Raw genomic sequence first — 16,174 nt, 5'->3', positions numbered from 1 at the left:
GTGCCCCCACATACTCCAGTCATTAAATATTGGCTGCCCCAGGGGAGAGGCACGACCTGGGTGAACCAGCTTCCTTGTAGTGAGGGCAAATCCTAGAAAAGGATTTAGCTTTGAGACCTCTGCTGTCAATACTCACAGCAGCTGGAAGAATGAGTACCTAGGTCTCAAAGGAGCATCTAGATAGATCTCATGGCCACTCCTCTAACCAGAAATTCTTTATTGCAGCAGTTATTGTGATATAAGGTTGTTCCTAGCATGACCCTAATGAGAGCCAAATTCTAAATTTAAAATGGGGATAAATGCTAATAATCATCCTGAAGCCCTATACAGCCTGATCATGATTTCCAACACAAACATTGAGAAAATAAGAGTGAAAATGGAGAAAACAACTCATTCATGTCCAGCTGTGTTGACTTCAGGAGGTAGATTGGTAATAAGGTCGATTTCCAGATTTCCTCTTTTCCCAAGATTTCTCTAAATGTTGATTGAGAACTCAGACTTTCAAAGAGCACTTAAGAAACTGAAACATCTTTGTACTTTGGTCAATCCCATTAATATCACATACCCCCAGTGTTTCTCTCTACAAGAGATTTTCTGCCATAGTTGGTGTTACATTTAAATTACAGAAATCAATCAAAATTTTAAAGTTTATTTTGAATTTATTTTCTGTGCTGAAAATTGTCTAAAAATGTACAATATGATATGTTGATAATTATTCGTTATTATTAATAATTATTATCTGCCCCATTGAATAGAGTGCAATTAGGATTTAGGTAAAATTACTTACCACCACTCACATGTCTTAAGGCAAGCATACATACAGACAAAGAATGCAGAGAATTGTCTCTAAATGATTGTGTGAAAGTGTGAATTAAGAAAGTTCCTCCCTCGACATACACGCATTCCTCCACAAAGAGGAAACGAATAGTCAGTTGCCCTGTACAGTAAGTGCTGTAGGAGAAAGAGACACTCCTTAGAGTCTACATGTAAAGACAGTTACTAATGAGAATGAGTGCAATAAAATTGCAGCAAGGGAATTCTGCAAAGCAGAATGAGTATGCAGATTCTTTTAAGTACTGAGATCAGAGCTAACACGATATTCTCAAATTTTTAAATAAGGACAAGAAGATGCTTTTTTTATTTCTCAACCTCTTTGAAGAATAACAATCCCAGTAAAACCTGTATTTTCTTAGCAATATGTAGCTTCTAACTCTTGGTCGTGCTCTAGCCTATTCGGACAAAGCTCACTAAAACTGTTCAGACAAGGATCACCAACGATGACCTAACTTACAAATACAGTCAACTTTTCTCCATCCTCATCTTATTTTACCCCTCCACTGAATTCAATACCGTGAATGTGTAAGTAAACACGCACACACACAGATACCTGCACACACACATAGATGTATTTTTGGTTTGGGGGTGTTTTTGTTTATTTGGTTTTTAGTTAAAGTTGGAGCTTTTATTTAATCCTGCATGTTAAAAATGACTGAAAATAGTATAATTAAAATCAATTGTATTACAATATAAACATGTGTTTTTGGAAGAACATATAACAATGGGACTTTTAAATTTAATTTAATTGTGAAACATGAGCATGCTTTACTTCCGTAATTTAAAAAGAAATTAAAAAGCAACCCAAACAGATTTCAAACCCTGGAAAAATGTGATACACTCATGGCCTCCTCTGAGGGCTGAACTGGTTTATTACTCTATTTAGTTTGAGCTGACCCTCACGTCTTTCATGATTGAATCAAACTTTCAAAGAAGCCTACACCACAGTCAGTAATGAAAAAAGAGAAAGCCACTAGATTTGATGTTATATACCCAGAAGTTCTTATTCACTCTACGGATCACTGACCAAAGGGCACAAAATTTCCAAATTGAAGCCATGAATGAGAAGAAAAGTTAGCTGCTGACTGGGGCACCTTTGTCCTGATTCACAGCAGCCCATGCCTCTCGGGTTTGATGTGCCTCAGCGACGTTATTTTGGGTTAGTTACTAGGCAACTCTGTCTATGAGTCATGGGAGAGCACTGGAGGCACCATCATCCGTGTCATCTTTCAATAGACTTAACACAATAGTTAAACACCAGTCACCTTTTTTCCACAAAAGCCCATGTCAGAAATCAGGAAGCTGGGTTGTGTAGGATGGTTTTATATCATAGGACTCATAATCAGCTTTCATGTAATTTCAGAAATAAATATCATTAAGACTATGATGGAAATAAATGGCTTACTAAAAGGGAGTCAACAATACAAATTAAGAAATAAAAATAAATAGAAGTCCCTAAGCTAAGATGGTCAATGAATAAGACACCTTTGCTAGATTATGATGTCTCTCAAGTCTCCAGGATGCCCCTGGGAAATCAGTTACTGTTTTCAGTGCACTGAACTAGTCAACTTGATTTTCCCTTCCTGATGTTTAGGACAACATATCCTGTAATCTCGGTGGAGACAAAGCCTTCTCTCTGTCACTTTTAAGCTGACTCAATTATTCCTTTGGCTTAAAAATTTTGTCCCATCCTAAAATGTAAAAGTTACTGAGAATTGTGGGTTTGGGGTCTGAGGGGGAGCAAGTGGGAAATGAGGGAAATAAATGCAGATTTTTCACAAGCAGATATTCAATTGCCCACTGGACACTGCCTGATCAGTGTCCCACGAGTAAGTGACTTTCAACATTTCACTCTGCTCCTCTCTCCAGATCAATTTTCTCCACTATGGGTACCTACCACCATCTAACTATTCATGCTGAAAATAATCCTCATCTCATCCCTTTCCCTTTATCAGGGCCAACTTCATGTGTATGCGATCTGTACAGATTCATAGAAAGCCCCACACTTGCTCAAATGCTTTAATGTCACTGTTTGAAATTCTTAATATTTATAAACAGTGTGCTCTGTGTTTTCCTTTTTCACTGGGCCTCACAAATTATTTAGCTAGCCGTGCCTTTCGTTCCTCACATGAAATTAGCCACCAAGCCTGTCCATTCTACCTCCTAAACTAACCTAAAAACCCATCAATCCCTTATCCCACTTTCATGGGTCAGGCCTTCAGCATCCTAACATAGGAGCCTGATTGTGATAAGGATTGTAGGGAAAGTGTCTCCTTGGAAGTGAACAGAGTCATGAGTAGGAGTTAGCAGAGAAGAGTAGGGGAAGGAACATTCCAGGCAGCAGACAGTTCTGAGGCGGGAAAGAGCTGAATCGGCTGGATGGAGAGAGGCTCCGAAATCCTGGATGCTTCCCTTTATTCCTTCTCCTCTTCTCTCAGTCCCCATGCATTTGTCCAGATCTAGGACTTCTGGTTAGAATTCCTCACTCCTGGCCCCATGTACATCTGGATCTAACAAAAGATTTTATTATTATTGTTTTTAATCTGTGGCACTGTCTCTTACAAACAATTTAGTACTTACTCTTGGAAACTGTATACGTCTATACATTGCTATACACAGATCCACTGTTAGGTCTATCCTACCACCTGTCATAGAGGGAGGAGGTCAGATTGAGCCTTGTCTTTTAGCGTTTTTATGCACATTACCCATGATCCAACCACAACAAACTATGTGTCTCTATGCCTCTGTACAGGCTGCTCTCCTGACCTATATCTCCCTACCTACACAAGCCCCCAAGGAGTTTAACTAGCAAATTTCTATCTAACAACTCTCTTCTTAGAAAGACTAAACTTCTAGATGGAGTCACCTATTTTCTCCTCTCCATTCGTGTAGCTGGTTTACACATTTCTACTACAGAACCAGCCACATTTGTTGGATGGTTAGAGGGTGGAAGGAAGAGAAGAAGGGAGGAAACAAGAGTTCTGGATTCCTAAGGATAAGATCTGCAAATTAACAAGTGAAGGCATTTGAAATGGAAACGCTATGGCCACCAAAGACAACTCAACTACTTCTCAGTTTCTTCTGCATCTTTTCCCCACCAGGACGTCTCTAGATAGGTGGGTGCCAGTCTGAATTGGGCCAACATTTCTCAGCAGAAAAGCCTGAGTGCTCTGCTTCCTGCCCTATGAGAGAAAATTAACCAGAAGTCGGCAAGGTCAGCCACCTCAGCCTCCTGAGAGCTTATCTGCTCCCTGCCTGTGTAAGGAAAGATCTCAGGGTCATTCCTTCCTTTCCCACTGCAAGCAACAAATTGCTATTTATGCTGGTTCACTGATTCTAAAGGGTCAGAAAGAGAGAGCCACAACTCTCTCCAATTACCAAGAATAGCTGAGTTCAGCACACACTGGGAGAGTCCCTCCACAGACTCTTTTACAAGGAGCCAGCTGTAATTCAGCTATCTATGGATGTACAAAAGACTAAGCCATTTTCTAAAAGAAAAAAAAAAGACCAACCCAATAACTTAGATCACACCGAAAGATCTTCTTTCTCCCCTCTCCTCCTCTCCAAGTGAAATAATTCCAACTAGACAAAAGCTGTTCTAGAATTAAGAATTCAGATGTACAATTAAATAATACCTCAAAATAAAATGTTATAAATTTACTCAATGAAAGTCAATGTATTAGTATTTTTATTTATAATCAAATTAAAATACGAAAGGAAAATAATTTTGCATTATTTTTGCATTTTAGTTCCTAACTCAATATATATGAGAATGTTCATATTATCCCTAGGAACAATATGGGGAAGAAAAGACAAGGGAATCACCCCTCTCCTTTACCCATTTAATCTTTACTCTGAATTTGTAAATATATAATGCGAATAAATCTGGCAAGTTAACATTCAATGCCAGTAATAACATACCTGATTTCTGTTATTTTGCTCTTTACCTTTTTATTTCTATTATATTTTCAAGTTTTTCCTATTTTTGAATCTCTTTTGAGTTTAAATTTCTGATTCTCATTTCCTGTTTTCAATTCATTTCCTTTGCCAGACTCTTTTTTTTTTTAAGTTTTATAAACCATAGCATTCTGTAGAGGATAAGAGTGTATAGCGATAAACCAGTTTTGTCTTTCAGAGATGAAGTAACATGCTTATTACCACACAAAAGAAAATCTTGATCATATTTTCCTTTGTTTTTATGGTCACACCACCTTTGACAACGCAAAGGACATTAATATGCAATTGCATTATCTGACACCATTAATGACTTCATGTTAGAAATGTATTCCAAGGAAGCAGGAATACCTTCTTCAAGTGCAACTGCTTTTGAAATTCCCTTGACATAGAACATGTCCCAGTACCATTTGTGGAGAGAATGTGTGCACCGTATTTAATAGCATTACTTAGTCAGGATGACTGAAATGAACTCCCCTGTGCCATTCCATGCCCAGCACCTAATGGTGTGTGCCTTGTGCTGTCTCCCACCTCATCCATGTAGGGAAGCAGAATGTCTATATTTTATAAATTCTCTTCAAATGAGTAACTTAATTATAGCTTATAATTTGTATAGAAAGCTAACTCTCATATAGATAATGTGTCAAGTTAGATCTAAAGAACTGAGATATAAAATTTATATCCTTATTTTCTACTTTACATTTCCATGCAGAAAAATGACTTCTCTACATGAATTTTCTTATTACTAGTGGTCATTCAAGCCCATCCACAGTGCCCTAAATCCCAAAGCCTATTCATTTTGCCTTTATTTTACTTAGAAACAGAATGCTAAACTTAATTCTAAAGTATATAGAAATAAGATGATGATGGTAGTGGAAATGTAACAATAATAATAACAATATAGTAACTAACATTTATATGGCATTTACTATGTGCCAGGCATTTATATAAGCCTTTTACATATATTAACTGATTTACTTCTATAAAGTTGGTACTACAGATCTTTATAGCGTCTCTTCTTCAAATTTCATTCTTTGTGAAACAATTGAGAGCTCACAACAACATAGGATCTGCTTTTTATTCCACAATCTCACTACTTAATGCCTGTAATAGAGATTTCAAATGGCTTTGCAGTTCTAAGAAGGTATCATTCTATCGGTAGTCACAATAGTGTCATTTCCTACCAGCTAATGGCTAATTCCACTGGGTACTACTCTCACCCGCTATGTACCACTCCTCAGGAAAGTACTGCTTCTCCTGCATGCAGTTACTTCCACTAAGACTGTTACCTCTGCCGGGCGCCAGTGCCCCTGTGCTGGCACTGCTGGCTCCATTACAACATTAGCAGGGTATGCTCCATGGGCGACATAAACTGCTGGAATTCAGATGTTGACTGTGTGTCTAATTATACCTGCATGTATATTATTCTGCACATAGGGTTTATCACTTTTATCAAAAGTTAAGAACTACTGCAGAGTTATGTAGCAAAGTGGATAGAACTCTCTTCCCCTGTTCTGCAGTATACTTCCTTAACAGGAAAGAAAACCTGGTAGCTTGTGCCCCAATATCTTACAGGGTGTTGATACAAAAAAGCTTTTATTGGTTTCTATTTACACTTCTCCCTCCTTCCTGCAAATCATAGATGTGAGCTCAGGCAGGGCTGAGATGACAGTCATATCTGAGGAATAAACCCCCTGTTCTTCCCCTAGAAGCTCCTCCTTTGGAATCAAAGGTTTCTTTATTTGGCCAAATTTGTAGACTTATTCCCTCTTCCCTTAGGATAAGTTCTTTATCAGAAGGCTCCCAGGTCCTTTGGAAAACATCATCCCAGTGGAACTATCTCATCAGTTCAGAGTATATGATCGGCCATCTTCATCCAAGAGGTAGCTATGAATTAGGTCTCAAGTAATTTTACTGCATCAGGATAATAATTACTGACTATTAGCAAAATGTCTTTCTCAAAAGCCATAGAATCTATATCTAGGAATTAAATTAAATTTAATATTTAACAACGGTCCATGGCATAAACTATAGTGCTCATAAAACACGTCTTCTGCTTCTCATCATTTCATTACTCTGTTGCATTTAAGCTCAGCCATTTAATTAATTCTGGACAATGGCTATGAGTGGAAGCCAATGCGTAGAAGAGTAATGGACAACCTCCCAGCTGCTCTTTCTCTGCCATGACTGAGGTACCATTGTGCAGGTACAAGATGGTAGAACTTCCATCAGCCTGGAATCCTGATTTGTAGCATTTGCTAATTTCCACGGTGTGAATGGTGCCAACATGGCCAATTTTAAGCTATTAACATGAAGTTACTGAATGGGATCTTGGGAAGACATGAGCAGAACTGGATCTCAACCAGGATATACCATGTCCAGCACACCACTGTAAGCTCCAAAAGAAGACATACCTAGGGGCTGGCCCTGTGGTGTAGTGGTTAAGTTTATGCGCTCCACTTCGGCAGCCTGGGTTCGTGGGTTCAGATCCTGGGCGCAGACCTACACACCTCTCATCAAGCCATACTGCGGCAGCATCCCACATACAAAAAATAGAGGAAGATTGGCACAGATGTTAGCTCAGTGACAATCTTCCTCGCCTGAAGAAAAAAAAGAGGAAGACGTGCCTATAATTTAGGGACAGAGGAAGAAAACATAGCCCTGTAAGATTGAAGTAAATAATATTCAATATAGACTTGGTTGAGCTTAGGCATCTACATAGATAACACTGTCTAAGAAATTGGGAAGGTATGAAATTGCATTACATTTGAGATAGTGAATCTATCAAGGGAAGAAAGTTTCATAAATACATTAAAAATAAAACAGGATGTCTCCCACATCCTGCAAAGGTGATCAGTGTGAACTCAGATTCAATCAACATTTTACAGAATGCACATTATGTGCCAGGACTAATGCTAGTTGTTTATACATATGTTATCTCGTTTCACAGTAAACCCCTTTATCTTATCTCTATTTTGCAGATGAGAAAAAATTGAGGAACAGGCACTTAGCAAGAAACACAAGAGGGGGATTTGAATCCAAGCACTCTGACTCCAAACTCAACATGCTGCTTCTGGGATCAGACTGTCTCCATAGACTTAACAAAACAAAACAAAACAAAAACACCACCACCGAAAAAAAGTAATTAGAATGTAACTGAAAGAGATTGAGTTTTATTCTGCTCAAGCGTATCCTACCATTCTGAAACAATTGAATAATCACTATCAAAGAAGTTAGAGACCAAAAAAAAGAAAGGAAATATTTGGAGTTTTTCATTTCTCTTCCGAACTTCAGTGTACTTGGTAAGCATTTAGGAAGCTCCTACATGTTACTTTCTCCATATGAAAAGGGAGTTGACTCTAAAGAACCAATATTCATTATTAATCATAAAGAATGATTTTTTCAACTACTGTAGTTTGATAGAAACATCTCTTTAAAAAAAGTCTCGGGGCTGGCCCAGTGGTGTAGTGGTCAAGTTCTCGAGGTTTGCTTCGGCAGCCCAGGGTTCACAGGTTTGGATCCCGGCTGCAGACCTATGCACTGCTTATCGAGCCATGCTGTGGCAGGCGTCCCACGTATAAAGTAGAGGAAGATGGGCAGGGATGTTAGCCCAGAGCCAATCTTCCTCAGCAAAAAGAGGAAGATTGGCAACAGATGTTAGCTCAGGGCTAATCTTCCTCATCAAAAAAAAAAAAACAAAAAATCTCAGCTTGTTATTTGTCCGTACTAAACTCAGGGACTCATGGGGTCCTGAGTATACCATTCTAACAGAAGGGAGATTTCCTTAGGAAATGTCAAATATTGGTTATCTTTTAAGATATTTCTCCCATTACAATCTAATAATTTGACACTGTAGTTTATAAATCAGTCTCTCTTAGGATGTTTTTGTGATGTAGATTCAGAAATTGATACCACCTAAAATACTTAAATAAAGTAGATTTTCTGATCCTGCAAATTTGGGAACCAGTTTCTGGACCCATGGTGGCCCAGCAAAAGTCTCCAACTCCTTTTCTAAACATCTCATTGGCAGCAACTGCAGTTTAACCATATTTACCTATAAAGACATGCTAAAAGTTAATTTTAATTTAATTAATTTCCTTATTTTAAACACAGCTAAAGAACTGAATTAACAACTGAATTAAATTTTCTGGAAGAATTGTCGATTTTATTCTCTCATGGTATTAGAGACATTCTTCACAATGTCTACCAAGAGCATCATTTTACAATTTGCAGAACTGCCTTGAATTAGTTTCATTTTCAAATGCAAACAGAAGAAATTTTCTTATTCCCAAAACTCTTTTTAACTTCAGCACGCTGAATAGCAAATTAGTCTCACCTGTGGGTAAGAAGACAGGATGAGTAGGAGAAAGTTCACTAAATTGTTCTTTTTGAAGTTCTTCAAGGTGAAGATTGCATCAGGCTGCCTGAAGATGGTATGACTTGGCATAAGATTGAAAATGCATTTAACAAATGAGTATAAAATCCATCTTCTGTCTATCCAGAGTTTATATCAGATGTTGCTTCTCTGAGTTCTTTCTCCCAAATTTTTTCAGGCTTTAAGCATGGCAATCTACAATGCCTTTCAGAAGGTTATTGCCCTAAGTAAATATTTTATTTTTGGATGGTAACTTCTTACACTTTATCTATACATTTCCCTCTGGGACTTTTCAGACTGATAAACAATTGGTCTAGAACAAGATTGACATTCAGCCTCTTAGGTCCCTAGTCAAATACATCTTAACATCTCCCTATCTTGTACAGAGGCTTTTACTCCTTAAGTAGCTTTGAATAATACCTAATGCCATCAGAGCAATAATTCTGCTACTGTTAAGCTATCCTATAGATTATGTATAAATGAGAATATATACTGTCCAAATGGTGTCAAAATCTTGAGATTACTGGAAAGATTAGGATTTACAATCAGTAGTTCTTTATTTTTAGACTCACCTTTGCACCATTTACTGTCTGAACTTATGTAATTCATCCACCTCTCTAGGAGGCAGTTAGTTTCCTGACATGTAAAATAAGGAGGTTGAACTGAATTTCTTTTCATATCTGAAATGCTAACAGTTAAAAAATGATGAAACAGGAACAGAGGTTGTGTCTAGGAGTAAACAAGACCAAAGCATTCCAGCTATCTTGGCAGTTGAGAAAGAACACCAGCCACCAAGTGCTCTTCAATCACGTACCCTTCAGAAAACCTACCTGTTGCTACACTCCATTCACTGGCACCAAGCCCACAGTCACGCTCACGTTCAATGGAAAGGCCCAATAGAGAAACAAATCACCATGATGTACAGGAAAATCTCACACATACTTGTCAAACTAGTTCATCATAATCACAAATATAGTGGGCAAAAAAAGATCACTAGGCATCTGAAGAAAATCCGTATCATGTTAGTGAAAGACCAAGATAAACAAACAGCACAATTCATGACACTAAAGGAAACAATGCTAATTTAGGGAGCAGAAGGAGATTGTCATAAATCTTAGTTTAATAGCCTTAAAGAAATTAGAGATAATATTCTATTCACAAAAGTATAAAATTTAAAAAAGGATATCACATAAAGGAAAGAATTTGTTAAAAGAGATAATTATTTTCGCCCTCTCTTCCACCTCCTTGCCCCCCAAAATAATTCTTTTCTACCTAGTTTTGAATATTTGGTAAAAATATCTTAAATCCCTCCTTGATATTAATCTCCAGGGATGTTTTCATAGACATGTTTTTACCTCATCTTCTGTCTCCAACCCCAGCATGCAGCAAAAATTTAATCTAAAATGGGAAATAAATATTCAATGAATGATAATTAAATAATTTAAGAAAAATATTTAGAGCCAAAAAAAGACAAGTGTTCAGACTGATTAAGCCCACTTAGTACCAGGCAGAATAAATGAGGGAAGAAAAATGAAAACCAAAATAAAATTATACCAGGAAATGTTTTGGTACAATTTCATAATTCAAAGAACAAAACAATGATTAACCCACCTTTATTTGATATCCATTAACAACATTCAAAATGTTGAATAAAATCAATTTTGTCACCAGAATTCTATACCAGGGAAACTATCAAGCACATGTGAGGGCACTTTCAGGCATACAAAATAAGCTAAAATTCCCTATAACAATAAATTGTTCAAAGAGATGTTCTAGAATAAAGAGCAAGAAATCCAAGAATAGGCATGACATGAGACACAAGAATCAGGGGTAATATGGCACTGAAGAAATGTAGAAAGTTTCATTTGTTTGGAATTTTTTTTCTGATCAACAGATTCTGTTTGAACAATACTTAGAATATTATATTGAAGAAAAAGAATTAATAGCACAAGAATTCATTTTCTCACGTGACTGTTTTACTAGAGAGAATAATATTTATATAATCATAACATTGCAGATGATGTATTGGGGGGTTTTTTAGAATCTACCCATTAACAAAGGACAGGATAATTAATTAGAGTTACAGAACAGAATGAAAGTCTTCAACTTTGACCGTGTAAAGATAATAATATAACAAAAATCAGAATGTGAAGTGGAAGAGGTGGAAAAAAAGGTGAATGTGCTAATTTCCTTATGTTTCAGAACAAGAGTCAATAAAGACTATCTAAATTTTATAAGTCAAGAAACAGAGATTTAAGAAAGGTCAAGTAAACAACTACAAAAAGAATAAAAATAAAATAATTATTAAAAAACATGTAATAAAGAGGAATACAGGATATAATACAAAGATACCAAATTTCTTATACTTGAAGGTGAGGAGTCAATAGATATGATCACAGTTGGTCAATCTAGGTGTACGTATACTGCCAACTGGGGCCAGCCTTGTGGGATAGTGGCTAAGTTTGGCACTCTCTGCTTCGGCAGCCCGGGTTCTCAGGTTCAGATTCCGGGCACGCACATACACCACTTGTCAGCCATGCTGTGGCAGCAAACCACATACAAAGTAGAGGAAGACTGGCACAGATGTTAGCTCATGGTGAATCTTCCTCAGCAAAAAAAAAAAAAAGATAATCACTAGAAAGACCAAATTCAGCAATCCTTAGTTGTTGCCTCTTGGCACCAGGGAAAAGAAATTATGAGTGGGAAAGTGGGGAGTGAGATCATTTTAATGTATACACTTTTATACCGTTTGATATTTCTTTAATATACTTTATTTCATAGTATTTTTGAATGAAATACTTATGTGACATTGTGATATATAGTAAGAAATGTGTATTTAGTCTTAGTCTTCCTCCTGGTTTCTGGCTCACAGCTCCTAAAACCCTTGGAATTTCCTAACTAATGAAAGTGATTGAGATGTCTTTTGTTATGTTAATGAGGTGGCTTTTGGAAAGCACCTAAAGATGGGGGCTGGTTTCCCTGAAGCCAACCACGTGATTAGATGGTTGGAACTTCCAGTCCTCCCTCCAGGCCTCCGGAGAGAAGAGAGGGGTTGAAAATTGAGTTCAAGCCCAAACGGAGAGTTTGGAGAGCTTCCAGGATGGTGAACAGATGGAGGTGCTGGGAGACTGGCACGCCCAGAGAGAGCATGGGTGCTCCATGCCCTTTCCCTCGCCCTATGCATCTCTTCTATTTGGCTGTTCCTGTGTTATATCCTTTTATAATGAACTAGTGATCTAGTAAGTAAAATATTTCTCTGTGTTCTGTGAGCAAATTAATCTAACCCAAGGAGGGGGTCATGGGAACCTTTGATTTATAGCCAGTTGGTTAGAAGTACAGGTAACAACCTGGACTTGTGACTGGAGTCTGAAGTCAAAGAAGGAGGCTGTTGGGACTTCCAATCTGTAGCTGGTTGGTCAGAAGCACAGACATGTGGGCTTAGAACTGGCATCTGAAGTTTGGTGGGGAGGAGGTGGTCCTTAGGACTGAACCCTTAACCTGTGGAATCTAATCCTACCTCTCCATAGAAAATGTCAGAATTGAGTTGAATGTTTGGACACGCTGCTGGTCTGAGAATTGTTTGTTGGTGTGACGAATACCCCCTCAACGTTGAAAATTCGGTCTCAGAACACAAAAAGGCCTTGTGATAGGAGAATAAGTCTAAAATGATTTGGATAATATTAATAGCTTATATTGGTGAATTAGTTTATAAAAATACATTCATATAAATTGTCTTATTTATGCCTGACAGTTCTTAAGACAGTTAAGACTCTGGTCATCTATTACAGTGTGGGCGTTTCCCCCACACCACCATGCAATTCTCCAACACCAGCTGGGTGTCCTAAATGCAACTCAATTCTGATGCTATCTACCCAGGGGCAGCATCAGATGCCTCAGGTTAAGGTCTCAGTCCTACAAGACTGCCCTCCTCCACTTCAACCCCCAAATAAAAGTCTAGGTTGTCACCTGTGCGGCCACAGATAGAAGGTTCCAAGGTCTCCCTCCTTGGGTTTGATTAATTTGCTAGAGTAGCTCACAGGACTCGGGAAACCAGTTTACTCACTCGGTTACCAGTTTATTACAAAGGATATCAAAGGATATGAATCAACACCACATGAAGAGATACATAGGGTGAGATCCCAAACAAAGGGGCGTTTGTCCTCGTGGAGTTTGGGACCTGGCACAGTGGAAGTATTCTGGTTCACCAACCCAGAAGCTCTCCAAACCCCCTTTGGGTTTTTATGGAGACTTCCTCACATAGGCTGGATTGACTAAATCATTGGCCACTGGTCATTGGTTCAATCTCCAGCCCCTCTTCCCTTCCCTGAAATGAGAGGGTGGAATGGAAAGTTCCAACCCTCTGTTCATGGTTGGTGTTTCTGGTAAACAGCTCCCAGCATTAGGTGCTTTCCTAGTCACCTCATTAACGTAATAAAAGACACCTTTATTGCTCTCATCACAGGAAATTCCAAGGGTTTTAGAGATCTGTGCCAGAAACAGGGACAAAGACCAAATATATATATTTCTTATTATAAATCACAATCTCACAGAAAGATCCTATTATTCTTATGTACAATTGAAAAAAAAAGATGACAAGTGTTGGTGACGATATGGAGAAATTGGAACACTTGTACACTGCTGGTGGAAATGTAAAATGATGCAGTCACTATGGAAAACAGCATGGAGGTTTATCAAAAAATTAAAAATAGAACTACCATATGACCTAGTAATTCCACTTCTGGGGATATATCCAAAGGAACTGAAATCAGGATCTCAAAGAGATATCTGCACTCTCATGTTCATCGCAGCATTATTCACAATAGCCGAAGTATGGAAACAACCTAAGTGTCCATCAGCAGATGAATAGATAAAGAAGATGTGGTATATATATACAATGGAATATTATTCAGTCTTAAAAAAAGAAGGAAAACTTACTATATACAACACTATGGATGAATGTGTAGGACATCATACTAAGTGAAATAAGTCAGATACAGAAGAACTAATACTGCATGATTCTACTTATATGAGATATCTAAATATCCAACTCATAGGAACAGAGAGTAAAATCGTGGTTACCAGGGGCTGAAGGGAAGGGGAAATGGAGAGTTGCTCTTCAAAAGATATAGTTTCAGTTATACCAGATGAATAAATTCTAGAGATCTGCTGTATAACTACATTGTATATTTAGAAATTTGTTAAGAGGGTAAATTCATGTTGTGGTCTTGCCACAGTAAAAAAAATTTAAAGACATGGGAAAAAAAGATTAGAGAAAAAAAATGGACTCGCCCAAAGTCACACAGCTATTAAATGACAATGCTGAAGCACAAACCCAGGTCTCCTATTGTCATTTTTTTTTTTTTTGCAATTTTAATTTTAATCAAACTAAGTACCATTTAAGTGAGTTGTCTTATTGTTTTTATTGTTTTGTTTTGCTTTGCTTTGTTTCAAATTTTCAAGATAGTTTGTAATAACGCTGCCTTATTTGAGTTGCCCCAGAACCAGATTCTGAGACAAAGTTTCAAGTACAAGGAGTTTCTTAGAGAGAAGTTTCCAGAAAACAGCAGTACTGGGTAGCAGGGCTGAGGCAGGGAAAGGAAGCAAGAAGATAAAACATGTGTTGTCAAGCAAGTTACCACTCCAGAAAAGTGGACTGAATTCCTTGGCGGACCCAGGAAGGGTGTGAAATACACACATCAGGGTACTCCACCAACGGGCAAAGGAGCTGGAGTGTTTGTCTACTAAATGCTCCTGGTAACGGGAGACTAGGCTGGAACGTTTACTACTTGGCATTTCCTGTCGGCCGGGCTTCAGTGCTTCAATTGGATGTTAGCCCTGCAAGCACAGAAATGGTAGTGCCAAGGACTTGCAGGGGGAAATCTGCGAACTCCTAACTAAATTGTAACATTCCTTGTGAGCAGAATCCATATCGTGTTCTTTATTTCTACCACCTAGTGTGGGACAGACGTTGAAGAAATATGTTATAATTCATCGGGTTGAGAATACCCAAGCGTTCTGAATATATCACTGGCTTAGCAGATAGTCTTATTTTACCAAAAGTGAGAAGAGTTTTGTACATATTCTGCCAACAAATGCAAAGATTTTCCCTATTACATTGATTCCCAGATGCTATTTCACAGACTAAAAATAAATTTTTACCAATCTCTGGCAAAACAAGAAAAAAAATGCTATTTTCATAATTTTGTGAGATTTATAAAAATTGAATAAAGAACTGTGATTTGAAATTATCTCTGTCCTGTATTTTTGGTATCAAGATATCATTTTTATTATGAAATTATAGTGAGAGTAAATGATATTCTATTTTTCCCTTTTAATGTTTATATGCTCCTTTTATTTTCCTGGGCAAATTTTTTTAAATATGATCATCTGTTGTGTAAATAAATTTTTAATTAAAATCATACTACTTTAGGGCCGGCCCGTGGCTTAGCGGTTAAGTGCATGGGTTCCGCTACTAGAGGCCTGGGTTGGGATCCCAGGCTCGCACCCATGCACCGCTTTTCCGGCCATGCTGAGGCCACGTCCCACATACAGCAACTAGAAGGATGTGCAACTAGGACATGCAACTGTCTACTGGGGTTTTGGGGGAAAAAAAGGAGAAGGATTGGCAATAGATGTTAGCTCAGAGCCCATCTTCCTCAGCACAAAGAGGATTAGCACGGATGTTGGCTCAGGGCTGATCTTCCTCACACACACAAAAAAATCATACTACTTTATAATATAAAAAAATCTAGAAACCACTGATATATAGGCTAGTCCTTAAAAAGATTTTGTGTATTCATATTACCCTATGTTATTTTCCAAACCTAAAATAGCCTTAAAATCATTGGTGTGATTTCATAAGGTAAACATGATTATCAGCACCTTTAAAAACGACAAATATTAAATTTGTTTACTCATAGAGAAATAAGAAAATGAACATCTACTTGGCATTTTAAGATTACATGGTTAAAAATTAATGCTGAGTTTACTTTGTGATTAACTACCTTTACT

This window comes from Diceros bicornis, chromosome 15 (genome assembly GCF_020826845.1).
Source record: "Diceros bicornis minor isolate mBicDic1 chromosome 15, mDicBic1.mat.cur, whole genome shotgun sequence".
NCBI lineage: Eukaryota > Metazoa > Chordata > Mammalia > Perissodactyla > Rhinocerotidae > Diceros > Diceros bicornis.
The sequence above is the reverse complement of the archived record's forward strand: the minus strand, read 5'-3'. Positions refer to the sequence as shown.